We start from the raw sequence: 21503 nt of genomic DNA on the forward strand, positions 1-21503 counted from the left end.
CTCATTCTGAGAAACTATATTCAGGTGTGATTAAAGAAAACGTAGATTTGTCGTCTTAGGCTGGCTCGTTTTACTTCCTGTCACGATCTGTAATTCTCCCCATTTTCCTGCAAATGAAATAATTTTATTCTCCTTGTGGCTAGGTAAAATGACGTGCTCTTTTTTCTGTCCATCTGCCGGCCTGCCCTCTTCTCTTTGTGGCGCCTTGGGATTTATGCAGCCTTCTCTGCAAAGGCTAATCCTTTCCAGGTGTACAGCCTTCACCCATTTTTTTTTCCTCTAGAGGCCCAAGAGTTTTTCAGGGAGGCCAGTAGTACTCCGTGGTAGGCAGGGTTAGTATTTATGCCAAGAAGGGTCCAACAATCTTGATTCTGGGCTTCTCTTTTTCCTCCAGTGAAGACAGTCCAGCTTTGCTCTGTATCATGAAAGACACATTTTAAAATATTATTAGTAAACCATGATCGTTATCTAAGTCCATCCTCCCTCAGATGAAACCCCTGAGCCCCAGAGAGGTTACTAACCCTCTGGGGTACACAGAAGAAGCTGTGGGAGGGAGTACCATCACAGGTAGACCTACTGAGCCCAGGTTTGACGCTCTTGGCTCTGCAGTAGCCCCATGCTAACCTCTTAGTGAGTGAGTACCATGTGGTCTAAGATAAGGAAGTCAAGTTCTGTTGGGCTGCTGAGTATATAGACAGGTTCTCCTCTTGTTCTTCCCTTCCTTGCTCCCAATCATGACTTCACATCCTAGGTTGTCTGTGCAAGGCTGGGTCTTGGCACCTCTCCTGCATTTTATCAGTTTTTCTTTACAAGGGGTTACCTGAGTTCCTTCTGTCTCCCTCGTGCTGCTGGTTAAGAGAGCTGCTTTACATACCGGTGAGGATGGGACAATCCAATTGTTTCATTCTGTATTGGGTTTCAGAATTTTGTGCTTCCTCAGAGTTGTAGAGACAGACTGGATTAGGTCAGTTAGGTTGTACCTTTCTCTGTCAGTGGCCTGCAAGCCTCAGATGCCTGAGATGGGTTCCTGGTCCATGTTTAGCTCCCCTCAGGGTCACAACATGATGTTTGTTTATGCTTCAGACTGGAAAGAAGTGATTGCTTTGGATTTCCCTTCCTTTGACTAACTGGAGAAATCCTCTTGGAGTCTTGTTTTAATGTGCCTGTCAGGGGTCCAGTCCCAGTGGGGGAGGGGAGAGAATAATAGCCTCTCTGGTAGGCAGTCTTACTGCCTCAAAAGAGCAAAACAAACCCCAGGGTCGGGAGTGGAGGTGACAAGACATTTTTACAGGTCTTCCACTTGTTTCAGATTTAAGCCCCAGAAGACTCTTGCCTTTTGGCCACGTGTAAGAAGAGTTCTCTGTAAAACAGGGGAAGGGTCTCTAGGATCCAACCTCTTCCCACTGCTCCTGAACTCAGCTCTTGGAGGCAGCTGAGATCTACAGCAGCAGGCTCTGTGGGGCGGTGTCTGCCGGAGAACACCCTCAGGGCAGACCTAGCTGGCTGAGGCTTTGCTCATGTTCTGACAATTATTAGTCTGTGTACTTGAGAATTAGACTCACTTGGTCAGCTGTTTATTACATTTTAAATTGTTTTAAAGTCCATGTTCTGTTCATTTTCTCCTTGACAGATGAACTAAGCCTCTCTTTAATAACTTTTACAGAGGTATTATTACTAGCCAGAGAGAAGAGTGATCATATCGCCTGATAGGGGACCATGAATATGAGTTTGTATTTGCTTAGTACCAAATCTACATACACTCGCACCTTTATTCTCTAAATGCAGAGCAACAAACGAAGAGGTAATTTTTAGTTTGTTTTCTAAAATTATTCTAAGAAACCCTGGTTTAAACTTACAGATTTTACGTCCAATGAGGAGCCCTGTTTCTTTGGACTACATTTTCCGTATTGTCTGTTTCTTACAGGGCTTCTGTATTGTCTCAGGCTCCACTGGAAATGCAGCAAGGATTCCTAGCACATCCCAGTTGCCATAGCAACAGCAGCCTTTCCCATAATGAGCTGCATCATCTGAACTGATGTCACAGCATCATGCAGCAGGTCAAACAAGGCATCTCCTAGTATTGCATCCTCCAGATGTGCTGTAAACATCAAAAGGAGACGCTGGGAGCAGGAGATGGTGAGTGTTAAATGTTTGGCCCTTAATTGCACCTCTGTTTTGTTGGTTTGACGGTGGCGGCTGCTAAGGCAGGGATGGGGGGATGTTGTCTGCTTAAAATGGACTGGAGAAAGAAGGGTTGTTTTGCCTAATTCTGTTTTCAGGCTGCTGTGTTAAGACAAAGGCCTGTGAGAGTCACCTAAAAATCAAAATGCAAGGATTTCTTGCTCCGTCTACGCCTGCTATTTTTAGTGTTCTCATGAATTAAAAAAAAAAAAAGCACAAGATAATTTTCTATCGCGAAAGCCTAAATAAGCCCTGAAATGTGTGGTCCATTGTATTTTAACATCGTAAAGATATGTTTCTTTTTTATGATGCAGGGCTAATTGGTCCCATTTGCTTCTGTGATTTATGAAATACTTAGTGACTTGCAGAACGGAACTCAGTATTTACCTCCATTGGGCTTCAGATTCTTCACAGCGAGGAATGAGTGCTGAATAAGCATTTGACAGAACCCTATGCGAAAGGGAGTCTCTTGCATGGTCAAGGAATGATTTGTTAAAAACATTAAGACTGAAACCAGATGAAATTATTCATGCCTTTTGATTTGTGTGGAATTTTGTCAATTCTTGTCCTCCATAGCTGAGAGGCTGTATCTGGAGTTGTTTCCAGGCTGCTTTGTAACTGAGAGAGGAGCAAGTCTCCTCTCTGCGGCAGTTATAGTCAAGGATAACCGGGGAAGAGACAGGAAAGGCCAGTGCCGCTGCCCACCGTCTCTCGCTTAACTTTAGCCCCAACCTGGTGTGATGGATAAGTGTCAGGGGCCTTGATGTTGGTTGGGAATGCAAATCCCTGGACCCATAACCTCAACTCAGTCCCAAAGCTCCAGATAAACATACAGTGTTTACATTTAATTCTGGGCTTCCTTTTATGAATCATTTTCTATTTTATTTGCTAAAACACAGTCTAACAGGTCAGCAAGGAACAGTGTACATTGTTGCCTTTTGTTTTGGGAAATGAAATTAGTTTCCTTGGTGCAACTGATTGCTACTCGGGGAGAGAAAGGAGAAAGCACATGTCAGTTCAGTTGATCAATCTGCCGGCTTACAGTCAGGGAGTGGTCCTGTGTTTCAGTGCAGTCGAGCTGGTAGTTTTCATTTATACAGTCTTCCTGGAAAGAATAGCGCCCCTGAGTTCCTTTTCATTAGTTAAGATTGCTGGAGCCCAAACACTTTAGATGGAACCTAAAACCGATATTTCATAGGAAGCAGGAAAAGCAATACCTCTAGCCAGCTTGGACTGATTTTTCTGTCCTATGGAGTTGAGTATAGCGGTCCCATTAGGAACGGGGCTGAGTGGTAGAGCTCTGGTTTTAATTAATTTGTTTACCCCACACCACACATGCTACTCCCAGTCTTTTAAGCTTATATGGCTGGCATGCAGCTATATGGGATGGAGCAGGTCAACTCGGCCTGGCCTTCTCACAAGCAATTAAGAGTATGGATGCTCCCTGCCTGTTTTTTTTTTTTTTTTTTTTTTTCTCTTTAAATGACGCATCGCATCGTGTGAGCAGAGAGCTCTGCTGGGACCGTTGGGTGTGAACGCAGCCAAGTCAGAAGCTCTCAGGTGAAAGGGAGGAGCAAGCCGGTAGTGGGGGAAGGGAAAGTGGTTAGAAGCCCCTGAAGTACTGCTTCCGACGAGCGAGCGATGCGAAAAGACTTGTTCAGTGACATAAATTGCTAGGAGTGAAACAGGTTGACTGAAGGCAACGGTGTAGTGGGTTTTCTCTAGGCTTAATCCTTCTTCCTTTTGTCTAACAGTGCTCTCCTCTGCTTTATCATGGGTGATACGGATGGTTACTGGAAGTCACAGAGGCCAGATTCCTTAAGGGCAGTGTTAGAAAAGTGAAGTCATGCTTTGAGGGTGGGGAAGGGCACCGGCAGGTGCGGGGTGCCACGCAGTTGCTAGTGGAACATCCGCCCGGCGCAGGCAAACCTGTCATCCTCCCAACCCCCACACATGCAGCTACAGATCCTCAACTTTATGCTTTTGTGCTTTTTGCTCCAGGAGAACAAAGCCCTGATAGCAGGAGCTGTCACCCGGTGTTCTGTTTCTTAGAGGACCACAGCCTGTGCTGCATTCTGCGCTCTGATTAGCTATGCCTTAATTACTAGCTAAGGCTATTTCAGTTGCAGTAGTTTTAATATATCCCCAAGGGGTGTGTGTGTGTGTGTGTGTGTGTGTGTGTGTGTGTGTATGGGGGAGGGAGAGATTGTTCTGTGTCTGGATTTATTGGTGCCTCAGTGAAATTTTCTTCAAGTATTTTGCTGTGTATAATGACTAGAATATTATCAAAACAGTGTTGACTGTGTGGCCAAGTTTAGACTGTGTAAGTCTCACAAGCAGTTAACCTATACTTTTGGTTATGGTTTTTGTTACCGAATTACAAAGTTACAATGGATTTAAATTTTTCTAGATAGCTAGGCCATAGTGGGCTAATACAAATAACAATCACAATAACAACTATAATAGCTACTATGAATTCAACTCATTTTCAGTTTTACTGAGCCAAGCTTTGTGCATTAGCTTGTTTAAACTCTTAAGATGTCATTATGAGATAGAAAGTACCAATCGCACTTCATAAGCGGGGCACTGGTGTTCATAGTTTACCCGATCAGTTCTTAGGTTAGACACTTGGCTGAAGTCACATGTTTTATAAATTGCTGGGCTGGGATTCCAAACCAGTGTAGTCTGGCCGTGAAGCCTCCGAGCTTTCCACAGCTATCCAATGTTATGACGCCTTCTTTCACTCAGTCCCACTTTCTCGGATGAACCCCACCCTTCCTGATGCTAATCGGAAGGTCAGATTTCACAAGTAGAATGCACTCTCGCTAGAGTCTGATGGGTTTTACTGTAAAGATGAGCACGGATCTTGGGCAGATGTGAATAATTACTCTGACCATAGCTGTTTAAGTAATGCAGAATTGATGTTCAAGAGAACCTTGGCCAGCACTCTTCTTGCGTGACATTGTTTTAGCTGAATCTGTGCATGGGAAGTGTTTGCTCCACAAATGATCGTGGGCATGACAGAGTCTCACTATAGTGAGTCTTACCTGAGTCACTGATTCAAGTTTGTCGATCCTGTATTATCAGCAATCTCCGTAGTGTCTGGCTAAACCTTGAGATATTTGCTTTGGTGGCAACACCCGTCATATAAAAGCAGAAACCTCCCTCATGGGCTAGAGGGTTTAATCTGAATTCATCTCTTGAGTCAAGAAAATCAAAAGAGGATTTATTTGGCTGATGTATCTATCGGTGGCTGAACTGAGAGCTGTGTGATCTAATACAGAATCACAGCCTTGTGCAACATCCCGGAAGCCTGTGCCTGTGGAGAGCCAATACAGTCATCTCTACTTCATCCTGCCCATCCCCAGCTCCCCACCCCCAGCTCCCCACCCCCAGTGTCATTACAGGGCTCTTGGGGCTGCTCTTTGTTTAAGTATAGGCTAATGCACACACTGATAGCATGCTGGCATTGATTCTGGAGTGTCGAATACTTAGAAATATTACTCTACAGGGTGCATTAGCTTCTTCTAGGTTCTGGGGAAAAGTTAGCCATTAACCTAGACTGCTCCAAGAAGGCCTAAGTCTGTTTCTGCATGAGGTACAGTATTGAGAGGTTGCTAAGGAAACAGTAGAGCATCTCCACACACATTGTATTCTAGAGGGGAGATGGAAAGAAAATGGTACAATTGTTAGGATGATTATTTTCATCTAAATACTAAAAATCTGTTTCTGTTTATTTCGATTCCATGAGGCAGTGTAGAAAGCACTCTACCTGTATAGCTGTCCGTGCACACACACTTTATATATGGAGATGAACGCACTACATTGAATAATAGTCATTTTTTTCCTCCTTGGGATGGATAAGAATCTTGCTATGTGTCAAAAAGGCCAATATTGCCATTAATGTCTTATTGGTGTAAGCTATTCTGAGAAATATAATTGCAATAATTCAGAAAGTATATTTCTGTCTTATTTGGAAAAAACTGACTTGTGAAAATAAGAAATGTATAAGACAGATCAATTTAGGAGATATATAAAAAAATAATTGCACTATCTCTCACCTTGACAAACTCCCTTCTTGGAAAGGCCTCTAGGTATAGCATGCTGGGAAGTTAGTTGGCTGGTAGAAGGGCATGCATACAAGGCTCCAACCTAACACATTTACACTAGCATGCAGTCCAAATATCAATTCAAGTGAGAAGCCTTCACAACCAGTGTCTTAACTAAGTTATTTAAAGCTGTGTTTACAGGGATATTTCTAGGTCCACACTTGTATTAGTTTCTTTCTCGTCACTGAACAAAATGCCTCAGGAAGGCAGAGGCCTATTTTGGCTCATGGATTCAGAAGGTGTACTCTCTCGTAACTGAGATGTTGTGACATGAGCTCGAGTACCTTTTTGGTGTCAGGAGATTGAGGGACAGCTCCTTATATCTTGGTGGGTCAGAAAGTAGAGAACCGGACTAGAACCAGAGGTAAGAATGATTATCAAAGACTCCTCCATGTTTCCCATCCCCAGACTGTGACACCAGCAAGGCATGAAGTACTTACAGCAGGAACCTTTGGAAATGTTCCAGATTACCACTGTAGCAACATTTATATGTCCACCTTGGCTTGTCAAGGAAGAAAAGCAAAACAAACACTTAAGATGGAGCTCTCCCTCATCTTTGCTGGTACCTGGAAACGGCCCCTTCTGTCAGGAGTGAGAAGCCTTTCCGTGGGAGTATCACTTTTTATAGGTCTTTGTAAGATAGTATCTGACTCTTAGGCATTCTGAACTAAAAAGGCATAAGGTTTCTTCCCCAGGAGCATTTATCTGTCAGAATCTGAATCCTTGATTTGGTTTTAAGACATGGTGAGGCTATAAAAGAGACTGTTTCTCCTATAATTCACCAGCTATACTCTTCTTGGCTCCCCAGCCATAAAGCATGCTCCAGATTCTTTCAGCCATCTTGTAACCATATGCTTGAAGCACGGGGAGAACTAGGGATGCATGTGGAACTTTCAGAACAAGTTCTCGAACTGACTGGTGCCTGGACTGAACCCGGCTTGAGGCTTATGCCATAACCTGTGCAGTTAGTTAAGTCCACAAGTGGCTTACTACTCTGCCGCTGTGATCCTGGAACTTTATCATGTCTGCCTGAGGGCACCTGGATTTTCATTTTATACTCAGCTCTGTGAAACACGCAGTGAGTTCTTTACAGTTCCCTTGGTGCTGCCTGAGCCCTACAGGCTTTGAGTTTGAGGCTGGCTTACATGCTAGTTCTGAGACAGTTGAGCTGTAGTTTAGAACTTTCAAGCTAAGGGACCACTGTTATTAAAACAACCCAGAGCAAAAGGCTCCCCATCCCCGTAGAAACCAGCGGTGTGCACAGCAACTCAGTGGTACTGCTTTTAGAGGCAATGAGGGGCAGATTACATCACACCTGATAATGTTTGGGAAGTCAGGTTTATGTGTCCTCTCAGTTGCTTTCAGGGGAGAAATCAAATCTTGTCTGCAAATCCAGCTAATTAACCATCCTATTGGTTCAGTGGTTATAGCAATTCTCTTGCCCTTTGTTGACTACTTGATTACTTTTATCAGCTTCTTTGTTTAACTCTCATTTAACTAATTACACAATGTATTTATGCTGCCTGGCTATGTTCTTACCACTCCCCCACCCCCTTACTTAGCATCTTAGTCCCTCTCCCCAGGAGGTCCGGGGGCCTGTGATTGGAGGTTGTAACACTGCAGGAAGAGTTCATATATTTTTTTTAATTAAAAAGGGAATTGCAGTCGATATAATGAGCTATTCTCAGCTCTGCCTGGCTAATGTCCCACAGTCCAGATCCAGTGTTAGGTTTGTGGTAATGGCGCTCTAGTGATTGGCTCTGGACCCCAAGATAGGGATACACTCTCACTCATCAGGGCAATCAGGAGGCACTGAGTTCATGTGTGAACCCACAGATCTGCATGGAGAATTAACAAGGATGATGGTACCTTGAGGGAAAACGATAACTAGTTTCTTCTTTTTTGAATGTATGACTACATAGGAACCGTGGATCCTATGAAGGGATTTGCTGTCACCTGGAAGCCTTCAAATGAAGTTCTCTTCAAGGGTTGAGCCCCAAGAACCGAACACCATACCAATATTGGTATTTACCATGGCTACCATTGTTCAACCAGCTTAATTCAGATAATTTCATCAGCAGTCAGCAAGGAACAAATGCATCAAATATCCACCATCTGCTAAAGGAAAAAAAAAACCCTAAAAAAAATAAGGACAACTACAAGGATGGACACACACACACACACACACACACACACACACACACACACACACTGCCTAGAGAGCTTGTCACAGATTCAACACTGTATTATAGTCTGAATGCCACCTGCAACTGTCCTGATACTTGTTCCATTGCTCTGGACACCCCTACCCCCATGAAGTGAAGCATGCTGGGTCACCCTTTTATCTACCTTAGTTGACTTTTCAGTGTAGATGCTTCTTAAACAACTCATTGCTTTCACTCACTGGGTCACTCGAAATCACCATTCCTAGCCTGTGTCTACCCCATGCAAAGTTACTTAAGACAGTTCATGCTGGACACCTCAGGTCTGGTCAGCAGCCTCCACAGCCCTGTCTCTACCACCCTTACCTCCTTTACATCAGCATAGCGGCAGTCTGCGGACACCACAGTCTCCTTAATGCCCTTTGCAAAATAATCTGCTTACATTTCATCTTTAATAGTTCAAATACTGCCCTATGTCAATCTGGTGTTTGTGTTTCTGTGAATTAGGAGAATGTTCCTTTATGAATAATTTTAATCGCTATTGTAGACAGCCTGTCTACAATGATAGCCAAAAACTGGATTATATGTGGCAGAAAACTATATGTAAAAATGAAATAGGCATAGTAAGTATGATTGATAAAAGCTCTTTATTACTATTATTCATTAAAGATAATGATAAGGGAGGGAAGAATGAGAAGTCAGTAGGCAGAGCAAGCCAGGAAGATGCATATTTCTTCAGCACTGGCTTGAAATGTAGCTACAAACTACTGTAAACACCCGCTTCAGAAGGGCAGCTGCTTCAGGGCAGGGTCATAGGTCAGGAAACAAAGGTTAAAAAGCAAAAGCAAACCCATAAAACGGTGGTGATTGCTCTGAGAATTTTTTTTTTTTTTTTTTTTTTTTTTTTGCAGGTCCTCATGCTAGCAAGGCAAGCACTTGGCCAACTGAGCTGTCTTTCCAGCCCCAGTTCTTCATTCTTTTTTTTTTTTTTTTTTTTTTATTAACTTGAGTATTTCTTATATACATTTCGAGTGTTATTCCCTTTCCCGGTTTCCGGGCAAACATCCCCCTCCCCCCTCCCCTTCCTTATGGGTGTTCCCCTCCCAACCCTCCCACCATTGCCGCCCTCCCCCCATAGACTAGTTCACTGGGGGTTAAGTCTTAGCAGGACCCAGGGCTTCCCCTTCCACTGGTGCTCTTACTAGGATATTCATTGCTACCTATGGGGTCAGAGTCCAGGGTCAGTCCATGTATAGTCTTTAGGTAGTGGCTTAGTCCCTGGAAGCTCTGGTTGCTTGGCATTGTTGTACTTTTGGGGTCTCGAGCCCCTTCAAGCTCTTCCAGTTCTTTCTCTGATTCCTTCAATAGGGGACCTATTCTCAGTTCAGTGGTTTGCTGCTGGCATTCGCCTCTGTATTTGCTGTATTCTGGCTGTGTCTCTCAGGAGCGATCTACATCCGGCTCCTGTCGGTCTGCACTTCTTTGCTTCATCCATCTAGTCCAATTGGGTGGCTGTATATGTATGGGCCAAATGTGGGACAGGCTCTGAATGGGTGTTCCTTCAGTCTCTGTTTTAATCTTTGCCTCTCCCTTCCCTGCCAAGGGTATTCTTTTTCCTCATTTAAAGAAGGAGTGAAGCATTCACATTTTGATCATCCGTCTTGAGTTTCGTTTGTTCTAGGGATCTAGGGTAATTCAAGCATTTGGGCTAATAGCCACTTATCAATGAGTGCATACCATGTATGTCTTTCTGTGATTGGGTTAGTTCACTCAGGATGATATTTTCCAGTTCCAACCATTTGCCTACGAATTTCATAAACTCGTTGTTTTTGATAGCTGAGTAGTATTCCATTGTGTAGATGTACCACATTTTCTGTATCCATTCCTCTGTTGAAGGGCATCTGGGTTCTTTCCATTTTCTGGCTATTATAAATAAGGCTGCGATGAACATAGTGGAGCACGTGTCTCTTTTATATGTTGAGGCATCTTTTGGGTATATGCCCAAGAGAGGTATAGCTGGATCCTCAGGCAGTTCAATGTCCAATTTTCTGAGGAACCTCCAGACTGATTTCCAGAATGGTTTTACCAGTCTGCAATCCCACCAACAATGGAGGAGTGTTCCTCTTTCTCCACAACCTCGCCAGCATCTGCTGTCACCTGAGTTTTTGATCTTAGCCAATCGCACTGGTGTGAGGTGAAATCTCAGGGTTGTTTTGATTTGCATTTCCCTTATGACTAAAGATGTTGAACATTTCTTTAGGTGTTTCTCAGCCATTCGGCATTCCTCAGCTGTGAATTCTTTGTTTAGCTCTGAACCCCATTTTTTAATAGGGTTATTTGTTTCCCTGCGGTCTAACTTCTTGAGTTCTTTGTATATTTTGGATATAAGGCCTCTATCTGTTGTAGGGTTGGTAAAGATCTTTTCCCAATCTGTTGGTTGCCGTTTTGTCCTAACCACAGTGTCCTTTGCCTTACAGAAGCTTTGCAGTTTTATGAGATCCCATTTGTCAATTCTTGATCTTAGAGCATAAGCCATTGGTGTTTTGTTCAGGAAATTTTTTCCAGTGCCCATGTGTTCCAGATGCTTCCCTAGTTTTTCTTCTATTAGTTTGAGTGTGTCTGGTTTGATGTGGAGGTCCTTGATCCACTTCGACTTAAGCTTTGTACAGGGTGATAAGCATGGATCGATCTGCATTCTTCTACATGTTGACCTCCAGTTGAACCAGCACCATTTGCTGAAAATGCTATCTTTTTTCCATTGGATGGTTTTGGCTCCTTTGTCAAAAATCAAGTGACCATAGGTGTGTGGGTTCATTTCTGGGTCTTCAATTCTATTCCATTGGTCTATCTGTCTGTCTCTGTACCAATACCATGCAGTTTTTATCACTATTGCTCTGTAATACTGCTTGAGTTCAGGGATAGTGATTCCCCCTGAAGTTCTTTTATTGTTGAGGATAGCTTTAGCTATCCTGGGTTTTTTGTTATTCCAGATGAATTTGCAAATTGTTCTGTCTAACTCTTTGAAGAATTGGATTGGTATTTTGATGGGGATTGCATTGAATCTGTAGATTGCTTTTGGTAAAATGGCCATTTTTACTATATTAATCCTGCCAATCCATGAGCATGGGAGATCTTTCCATCTTCTGAGGTCTTCTTCAATTTCTTTCTTCAGTGTCTTGAAGTTCTTATTGTACAGATCTTTTACTTGCTTGGTTAAAGTCACACCGAGGTACTTTATATTATTTGGGTCTATTATGAAGGGTGTCGTTTCCCTAATTTCTTTCTCGGCTTGTTTCTCTTTTGTATAGAGGAAGGCAACTGATTTAGTTGAGTTAATTTTATACCCAGCCACTTTGCTGAAGTTGTTTATCAGCTTTAGTAGTTCTCTGGTGGAACTTTTGGGATCACTTAAATATACTATCATATCATCTGCAAATAGTGATATTTTGACCTCTTCTTTTCCGATCTGTATCCCTTTGATCTCCTTTTGTTGTCTGATTGCTCTGGCTAGAACTTCAAGAACTATATTGAATAAGTAGGGAGAGAGTGGGCAGCCTTGTCTAGTCCCTGATTTTAGTGGGATTGCTTCAAGTTTCTCTCCATTTAGTTTAATGTTAGCAACTGGTTTGCTGTATATGGCTTTTACTATGTTTAGGTATGGGCCTTGAATTCCTATTCTTTCCAGGACTTTTATCATGAAGGGGTGTTGAATTTTGTCAAATGCTTTCTCAGCATCTAATGAAATGATCATGTGGTTCTGTTCTTTCAGTTTGTTTATATAATGGATCACGTTGATGGTTTTCCGTATATTAAACCATCCCTGCATGCCTGGGATGAAGCCTACTTGATCATGGTGGATGATTGTTTTGATGTGCTCTTGAATTCGGTTTGCCAGAATTTTATTGAGTATTTTTGCGTCGATATTCATAAGGGAAATTGGTCTGAAGTTCTCTTTCTTTGTTGTGTCTTTGTGTGGTTTAGGTATAAGAGTAATTGTAGATTCGTAGAAGGAATTCGGTAGGGCTCCATCTGTTTCAATTTTGTGGAATAGTTTGGATAATATTGGTATGAGGTCTTCTATGAAGGTTTGATAGAATTCTGCACTAAACCCATCTGGACCTGGGCTCTTTTTGGTTGGGAGACCTTTAATGACTGCTTCTATTTCCTTAGGAGTTATGGGGTTGTTTAACTGGTTTATCTGTTCCTGATTTAACTTTGATACCTGGTATCTGTCTAGGAAATTGTCCATTTCCTGAAGATTTTCAAATTTTGTTGAATATAGGTTTTTATAGTAAGATCTGATGATTTTTTGAATTTCCTCTGAATCTGTAGTTATGTCTCCCTTTTCATTTCTGATTTTGTTAATTTGGACGCACTCTCTGTGTCCTCTCGTTAGTCTGGCTAAGGGTTTATCTATCTTGTTGATTTTCTCAAAGAACCAACTTTTGGTCCTGTTGATTCTTTCTATGGTCCTTTTTGTTTCTACTTGGTTGATTTCAGCTCTGAGTTTGATTATTTCCTGCCTTCTACTCCTCCTGGGTGTATTTGCTTCTTTTTGTTCTAGAGCTTTTAGGTGTGCTGTCAAGCTGCTGACATATGCTCTTTCCTGTTTCTTTCTGCAGGCACTCAGCGCTATGAGTTTTCCTCTTAGCACAGCTTTCATTGTGTCCCATAAGTTTGAGTATGTTGTATCTTCATTTTCATTAAATTCTAAAAAGTTTTTAATTTCTTTCTTTATTTCTTCCTTGACCAGGTTATCATTGAGTAGAGCATTGTTCAATTTCCACGTATATGTGGGCGTTCTTCCCTTATTGTTATTGAAGACCAGTTTTAGGCCGTGGTGGTCCGATAGCACGCATGGGATTATTTCTATCTTTTTGTACCTGTTGAGGCCCGTTTTTTGACCAATTATATGGTCAATTTTGGAGAAAGTACCATGAGGAGCTGAGAAGAAGGTATATCCTTTTGCTTTAGGATAGAATGTTCTATAAATATCCGTTAAGTCCATTTGGCTCATGACTTCTCTTAGTCTGTCGACATCACTGTTTAATTTCTGTTTCCATGATCTGTCCATTGATGAGAGTGGGGTGTTGAAATCTCCCACTATTATTGTGTGAGGTGCAATGTGTGTTTTGAGCTTTAGTAAGGTTTCTTTTACGTATGTAGGTGCCCTTGTATTTGGGGCATAGATATTTAGGATTGACAGTTCATCTTGGTGGATTTTTCCTTTGATGAATATGAAGTGTCCTTCCTTATCTTTTTTGATGACTTTTAGTTGGAAATTGATTTTATTTGATATTAGAATGGCTACTCCAGCTTGCTTCTTCTGACCATTTGCTTGGAAAGTTGTTTTCCAGCCTTTCACTCTGAGGTAGTGTCTGTCTTTGTCTCTGAGGTGTGTTTCCTGTAGGCAGCAGAATGCAGGGTCCTCGTTGCGTATCCAGTTTGTTAATCTATGTCTTTTTATTGGGGAGTTGAGGCCATTGATATTGAGAGATATTAAGGAATAGTGATTATTGCTTCCCTTTATATTCATATTTGGATGTGAGGTTATGTTTGTGTGCTTTCATTCTCTTTGTTTTGTTGCCAAGACGATTAGTTTCTTGCTTCTTCTAGGGTATAGCTTGCCTCCTTATGTTGGGCTTTACCATTTATTATCCTTTGTAGTGCTGGATTTGTAGAAAGATATTGTGTAAATTTGGTTTTGTCATGGAATATCTTGGTTTCTCCATCAATGTTAATTGAGAGTTTTGCTGGATACAGTAACCTGGGCTGGCATTTGTGTTCTCTTAGGGTCTGTATGACATCAGTCCAGGATCTTCTGGCCTTCATAGTTTCTGGCGAGAAGTCTGGTGTGATTCTGATAGGTCTCCCTTTATATGTTACTTGACCTTTTTCCCTTACTGCTTTTAATATTCTTTCTTTATTTTGTGCGTTTGGTGTTTTGACAATTATGTGGCGGGAGGTGTTTCTTTTCTGGTCCAATCTATTTGGAGTTCTGTAGGCTTCTTGTATGCCTATGGGTATCTCTTTTTTTAGGTTAGGGAAGTTTTCTTCTATGATTTTGTTGAAGATATTTACTGGTCCTTTGAGCTGGGAGTCTTCACTCTCTTCTATACCTATTATCCTTAGGTTTGATCTTCTCATTGAGTCCTGGATTTCCTGTATGTTTTGGACCAGTAGCTTTTTCCGCTTTACATTATCTTTGACAGTTGAGTCAATGATTTCTATGGAATCTTCTGCTCCTGAGATTCTCTCTTCCATCTCTTGTATTCTGTTGGTGAAGCTTGTATCTACAGCTCCTTGTCTCTTCTTTTGGTTTTCTATATCCAGGGTTGTTTCCATGTGTTCTTTCTTGATTGCTTCTATTTCCATTTTTAATTCCTTCATCTGTTTGATTGTGTTTTCCTGGAATTCTTTCAGGGATTTTTGCCATTCCTCTCTGTAGGCCTCTACTTGTTTATTAATGATTTCCTGTGTTTCCCTAAGTGTGTTCATGTCTTTCTTGAAGTCCTCCAGCATCATGATCAAATATGATTTTGAAACTAGATCTTGCTTTTCTGGTGTGTTTGGATATTCCATGTTTGTTTTGGCGGGAGAATTGGGCTCTGATGATGGCATGCAGTCTTGGTTTCTGTTGCTTGGGTTCCTGCGCTTGCCTCTCGCCATCAGATTATCTCTAGTGTTACTTTGTTCTGCTATTTCTGACAGTGGCTAGACTGACCTATAAGCCTGTGTGTCAGGAGTGCTGTAGACCTGTTTTCCTCTCTTTCAGTCAGTTATGGGGACAGTGTGTTCTGCTTTCCGGCGTGTAGTTTTTCCTCTCTACAGGTCTTCAGCTGTTCCTGTGGGCCTGTGTCTTGAGTTCACCAGGCAGCTTTCTTGCAGCAGAAAAGTTGGTCTTACCTGTGGTCCCGAGGCTCAGGTTCGCTCGTGGGGTGCTGCCCAGGGGCTCTCTGCAGCGGCAGCAACCAGGAAGACCTGTGCCGCCCCTTCCGGGAGCTTCAGTGCACCAGGGTTCCAGATGGTCTTTTGCTTTTTCCTCTGGCGTCCGAGATGTGTGTGCAGGGAGCAGTCTCTTCTGGTTTCCCAGGTTTGTCTGCCTCTCTGAAGGTTTAGCTCTCCCTCCCACGGGATTTGGGTGCAGAGAACTGTTTATCCGGTCTGTTTCTTTCAGGTTCCGGCGGTGTCTCAGGCGCAGAAGTCCTGCCGCTCCTGGGCCTTGCTCTGAGAATTAATAAAGGCCCAGACTCCTACATTGAGACAGGAATTTAGCAATAAATAAAAAAAATAATATCAGATTTAAAAAACCTGAGGTTATTCTAGCATGGAATAAATACGGTTTGTTGTTGTTTTGGTTTTGGTTTGTTTTCCATTCTGGGGACCAAACCCACTCTACCACTTAGCTATCTCCTTAATCCTGCTAATTAAAATTTTAAACATATGGGTTTTAAATAAAACGGAAAGTGAATGGATTGAGAAACCGAGAACCAAGGTAATCATCTCAAGAAGAGTTAATTTTTACTCTGTTAGTTTCTGCTTCGTCATCCCAGCCTCTTTGTTTTGGTTGATATTATTCGACTTATTTGTTAGAGAGAAGCAAGGAATAGTTCTGAGGCAGTAGCAATATCCTCTCCTCGGGGTTTTCAAGAGGGAGCTGGGGTTCTGTAGCTCAGTGGTCAGATAAATTGAAGAAGAGGGGAAGTCGCTTAGCAGATGGTGGCTGACAACAACCTATAACTCCGGTTCCAGGCGGTCCAATGCTCTCTCTGTCTCTGAGAGGTCCTGCACATTCATGGTGTATATAAACTCATGCAGGTGCACACAAGTACACTTACAAAGACAGAACGTTCTGGTACATACACACATTGAAGAGACAGACAGACAGGCAGACAGACAGACAGACAGACCAGTCAGACCCGTTGGTTCTTCTTCTGGTGGTTGTCTGCTTTGGTGAACTTGAAGCTCCATTGGGTTCAGAGTCATTGATTCCCCTTTAATTCCTGAATCCTTAGCTAAAGCTGTGCTTGATGGTTGGTGGGTTTGGGGAGAACCTTTGTTAAATGTGCCCGGCAGGGAGAATGGTAAGCCATGGAAGTGTCTTATAACAGAAACTCATTCCTCACAATGAGGAATGGAGGCCAGAGACCCAAGGTTAGGATCCTGTAGACTTGGCGTGCAGTAAGTGTCCACAGAAGGGAACCACAGTTTTCTGGTTTTCGCTTGGCCTCCCTTATGTGGGCACTAACCTCTTTCTCTGAGGTCTGAAGAGTTTCCTATTGGCTCCACTTGCTGATGTCATTACCCTGGAAGCTGGGGTTTCAACACATAAGTTTTGGCAATGAACATTTGTTTATTTGTTATTTAGCTTGAATTTCCTAGTATATGATGGTTGTCCACCCCTCATTTCATCGGGGTTTTTATAAGGTTTCGTTTAAACTAACCAATTGTTTTCTTTCATAGTAATTCTCCCTAACTTCTCTATCTTATCTTGTGGATTCGTGGACCCCCGACCCCCTCTGTCACAACATATACACTCAGTAGTGATCAGGATGAAAACATGGTTCTTCCTGCCCTACCCATTGAGCATAGACTCACTTTGGAAATTCATATGTGCCTCCGATGTCTTTATGAAATGTGACTGACTGCTTTTATGAGTTTGAATCTTATGGGACTCCCATTTTTTTTTTTTTTTTGTGGTCAAATGGCCAAATAATTATCAACTTTATGCAGGTTAATAGAAATCATTTGTCATCATAAACTAGTAGTTTTTACTGTTTTTATATGTCAGCGATGAAAATCAGTCCTAGTGAGCTAGTCAAGTAGTACACAGCATTCAAGGCCTCGGTGAAGTCCGCTCTGGGATTGAGTTCTGCCTTTCATGCTTCCAACAATAGGACCTTGTTAAGTTGCTTAACTTTGCCAAGCTTCAGCGTCCTCATTTTAAAAAATGGAAATGGTAAGGCCAGCCTTGCAAGCTTGTTGGCAATGGTCACAGGTCACAGAGTGGCACCTGACAGATGTTGACACTCATTATGTTGCTATGATGCTGTCACTAGTAACCACCACAGGACCTCCCGGCACAATGTCTAAATGCTCACCGGTCAGTTGACAAGAAGAGAAATTGCTGTAAGAAAGGGCAGGTGCTGGGCTGGAGAGATGGCTCAGTGGTTAAGAGCACTGACTGCTCTTCCAGAGGTCCTGAGTTCAATCCCCAGCAACCACATGGTGGCTCACAACCATCTTAATGGGATCTGATGCCCTCTTCTGGTGTGTCTGAAGAGAGTGACAACGAACTGGCATATAAATAATAAAACCTTTAAGAAAAAAAAAAAAAGAAAGGGCAGGTTCGTGGGAAGAGTCTCTCCAAAAATCACTCTGACAAGGTTTCTAAAGACATTTCTGAGAGGCGTAAAAAGATTGTCTTTTGTATTGCCCTCAGGTAGTTATACTGGGAGTAGATTTCATAATTTATCTGGCATCTTAAAATGTTCTTTCTTTAATTTTTTCAAATAATGGAATTTCATTAAAACTATAAGGTTTGTACATTTATAAAAAATTATTTTCGAAGTTTGTACTATGAAAACTTTTTGCACTGGAAAGGCATGGTGTTGCGTGACTTTAATGCCAGAACTTGTGAGGCAGAGACGGGTGAATCTCTGTGAGTTAGAGACCAGCCTGGTCTACAGAACAAATTATGGGACAATCAGTGCTGTTATACAGAAAACCTCTGTCTTGAAAAACAAAAAACAAAGCAAAACAAAAGTTTGCCCTAAAAATATCTTATTGAGGTTAAATGTTATAAATGTTTAGGAGACACAGGCCTTTCCTCTGAGTAATCCATGTTTATTGATGACTAGTATAGAAGAGAGGGCTGACTATTCATGAATTCAGATTTCTAGACTCAGGGCATTTTTCTTGAGGTCAGATTCATCCTTCTTCTGTTTTTTGATGTCTTCTGAACTTTCTCGACATGACTCTTCTGAATACCTCAATGTCATTCCATTGCAAACCTACGTATTTGGCATTTCCTCTCTGGAGAAAGCATTGTCCTCAGTCTTTCTCCCCAGGAGGATGTTAGGTGTCCTGTCAGCACTCTCTGCATCCTTTTCCCTCACCTAAACCTTGCTGAACATTTGGTAACTTTGAGCTGATGCATATATCTCTATCTCTATCTCTATCTCTATCTCTATCTCTATATCTATATCTCTGTATATATGTGTGTATGTAAAATATATATATAATGGGTAGTAGATTAGGTTGGGCTCCCCTATCTCCTTGGAGTGTAGGAAACAGATGTTGCCCTAAATGATGTGCTACATCTTAAATTTGAACTAAAATTTTATCTGGTCAAAGTGTTTCCAAAGTTAGTGTGTGGTTACTACATGCTTACTCAATATTGGGAACATAACGCTGTTTCCAGCAATGTTTAAAATAAAGCAAAACAGCACCCCTTCCTCTGAGGAGTCAGAAGACTGGCTCCTTTGAAGAAAGCAGTTGGGACACTGGCGAGCTTAGGTTTCTGAGTTTAGAGGTTAGTCCCAACAACGCTAGCTGCCTACCCAGCCTTCTTAGGTCCTGCTTTTCTTTATAGGAGCTGTTTGTCAAACATTGTGAATCTTGGAAAAAATGTTTATTACCTTGTAGCATAGTGCTTTGGTGGGGAGGGGTACAGGAAATGCCCAGCAGTGATCAGTAGAGCCTGAGCTATTTATAGCTCGCCTCTGCCTTGTCCCCATTTTAGAACTATTTCTGTTTTAGTTCCGAACCTGTGGGTTATCAGTGGTCAGACTCCTGGACCAGCATCTTCTCTTTGTGCTGACTAGGCAGGAAATGACATCACACAACTAACAACACAGTGAAGGGCTGGGGAGACAAATAGGAATTCTCCTTGTGAATTCACCCTCGAGTTGTATCCCATAAATCCTAGGTCCCTTTAAAGCCTTTTCTCATTCCTCCAACTCTGTCCTCATAACTTCTGAATTTATAAAGCAATAAGTCTTTTATTTTATGTTGTTACTTATTCACACTGAGCTTGTAAACATGCGCACTGACTTCCCAAACAGTTGGCAGTGCTATTGACAAGAGCAACTCTGCCTGTTCTTGTATTCTGCAAGGAATCTGGCAATGGCACTCCCAGTGGCCTGTGTGGAACTCAGGACAGATGCGATTTGACTATCTCTCCTGTATTCTGGGTCTTTTCTGCTGTTGGCAGAGCCAGAAGGCTGTTCTAATAATACTTCATGCCTGTTTTCTAAAGCAATGTCCCATGATCCACTTGTACACTGTCTTATCACTGCGAATACAGTGTTTCATGACCTTTCTAGATATGTGGAGGATTAAAGACCAAAAGATTCTGTTCCTTCATAGAACAGCAATCAAATTTCAGCATGTGTTATTTTTGACATTTGCTTAGTGACTATGATATGATTTACAACATATGTAGTAAAGTCATTGTAGGAAAGTCAGGAAAACTATAAACCCATTTATTTTTCTATTAACTAGAAGGTGTAATTGGGAAACACATGAGTGTGTAGTTAATTGGGGCTCAGGGGTTCAATCAGGTAGTAAGTCTGACCTAAGCTTTGAGGAATGATTCAGCGCTCCCTTTGGTTGGATGTGGAATATTGCAAGTGCAGGTGCTTACCATCCTATGTGACAATTATAAAAGTCTGTGAGGGTAATGAGTGTGTAGAGTGAGATTTGGCTTGGGTAAGATATAGAAAGGCTTTTCATGAACTTGCTATTTAAAAGATTATTTATATATTACTATAAATATCTTATATTTTGCCTCTAACTTTAGAAAAAAATGTTTCCATACCAAAAAAATTGGAGCCCAGTGAATAATAAAAAATCCAAGTGAAAGCTCAAAATATTGTCAAGGAAAACCGCACATTTAAAAAAATTTATTTATTCTCCGACACAGGCTAAAGCCTATGGTATACTTAAATATAATTAGCCTTAGAGTTTCAAACGTGACATTGAAGATATAAGCAGACACAGAGGCAACATATACATGTTCAGGGAGTGTGTGTGTGTGTGTGTGTGTGTGCGCATGATGCCTATGAATATGTGTGTGCGTGATATGTGAGTGTGCCAGTGTGCCCAATAGAAGTCAGAAGGACAGCCTCCAGTGTCTGACACTGAAAAACAAAACTGGTCAAGGAAATAAAGAGAATAGAATCTCAGGCCTTGGAGCAGACAGAATGCTCCAGCTATGCCGTCACTTGACCGAAAGACGACCTCTAAGAAGACTATCTAAGAAGACATGCTAAGCCAGTTTGACCACTTAGAGTTTTCAAATTATTTTTGGAAACAATGGTCACTCCCCAAATTTAAGATGGTAATAGTTATTCTTCCATAGCATGTTTAATGAGAGAGAGTCTCAGATTGCAGTCTGTCATCCATAGAGACATTTAGAAGGCTCACACTTGTTAGCAAAGTAGACATCAAATACCCCACACACATGCTTGGTAGACTTGAGGAGCTTCCATGATGAGTCCCCCCTTTTCTAAATACAGGCTCTCAGTATTTAGAAACTCCCAGAAATCCTGCTGCTTTAGCTTTCCAAGTATCGTGGTTAGAGGCATCAGCCACCATGCCTGTCCATTTTCCGTACGTGTTCCAAGTATATGTTAACAGTGTTACTTGTGGTATGGGGTTTGTATCCTTTAATATACATCTCGCCATCAGAAATCTTTCTAGCCCAGTGTTCATAGACACAGAGAAAAAGCCATCACTAAAAGGTGCTGCCAGTTAAGACCTCAGAGAACTCTTATTCTTTTTTCTTGCAAATACCTTTTAAAACTATTTCGGCTAACCTGCATGTCTTGGATATATGTAATTTCAACAAATAAAAACCATTTCTAACTGTTAGAGTATTTGCCTTGAAGTGAAACTATTTAATTGGCATATATATCACATGATGTCAAATTATTTTAAAGTAAATGATAGATTTTGTCAAACTAGGTTAAGTTTCTTACCGGATGAGAGACATTAAAGATTCTATCTTTTATCTCTCATCTGATGAGAGGTGGATTAGTAACTCACC

At 41.7% G+C, this 21503-nt stretch overlaps 1 protein-coding gene across 3 annotated transcripts in view; it reads left to right on the forward strand.

Annotated features, from left to right (window-relative positions):
• Positions 1 to 1880: 1880 nt before the first annotated feature.
• Positions 1881 to 21503, forward strand: part of Akap6 (A-kinase anchoring protein 6) — a 440318-nt gene continuing 420695 nt past the window's right edge. The window contains exon 1 of one of the 3 annotated variants that reach the window (XM_017594343.3): positions 1881 to 2136. The gene's annotated coding sequence lies outside the window, so the exon portion shown is untranslated. The remainder of the gene's footprint in view (positions 2137 to 21503) is intronic. The other 2 variants (XM_039112889.2, NM_022618.2) reach the window with 2 other exon arrangements.

The sequence above is a fragment of the Rattus norvegicus genome, chromosome 6 (assembly GCF_036323735.1).
Source record: "Rattus norvegicus strain BN/NHsdMcwi chromosome 6, GRCr8, whole genome shotgun sequence".
Lineage (NCBI taxonomy): Eukaryota > Metazoa > Chordata > Mammalia > Rodentia > Muridae > Rattus > Rattus norvegicus.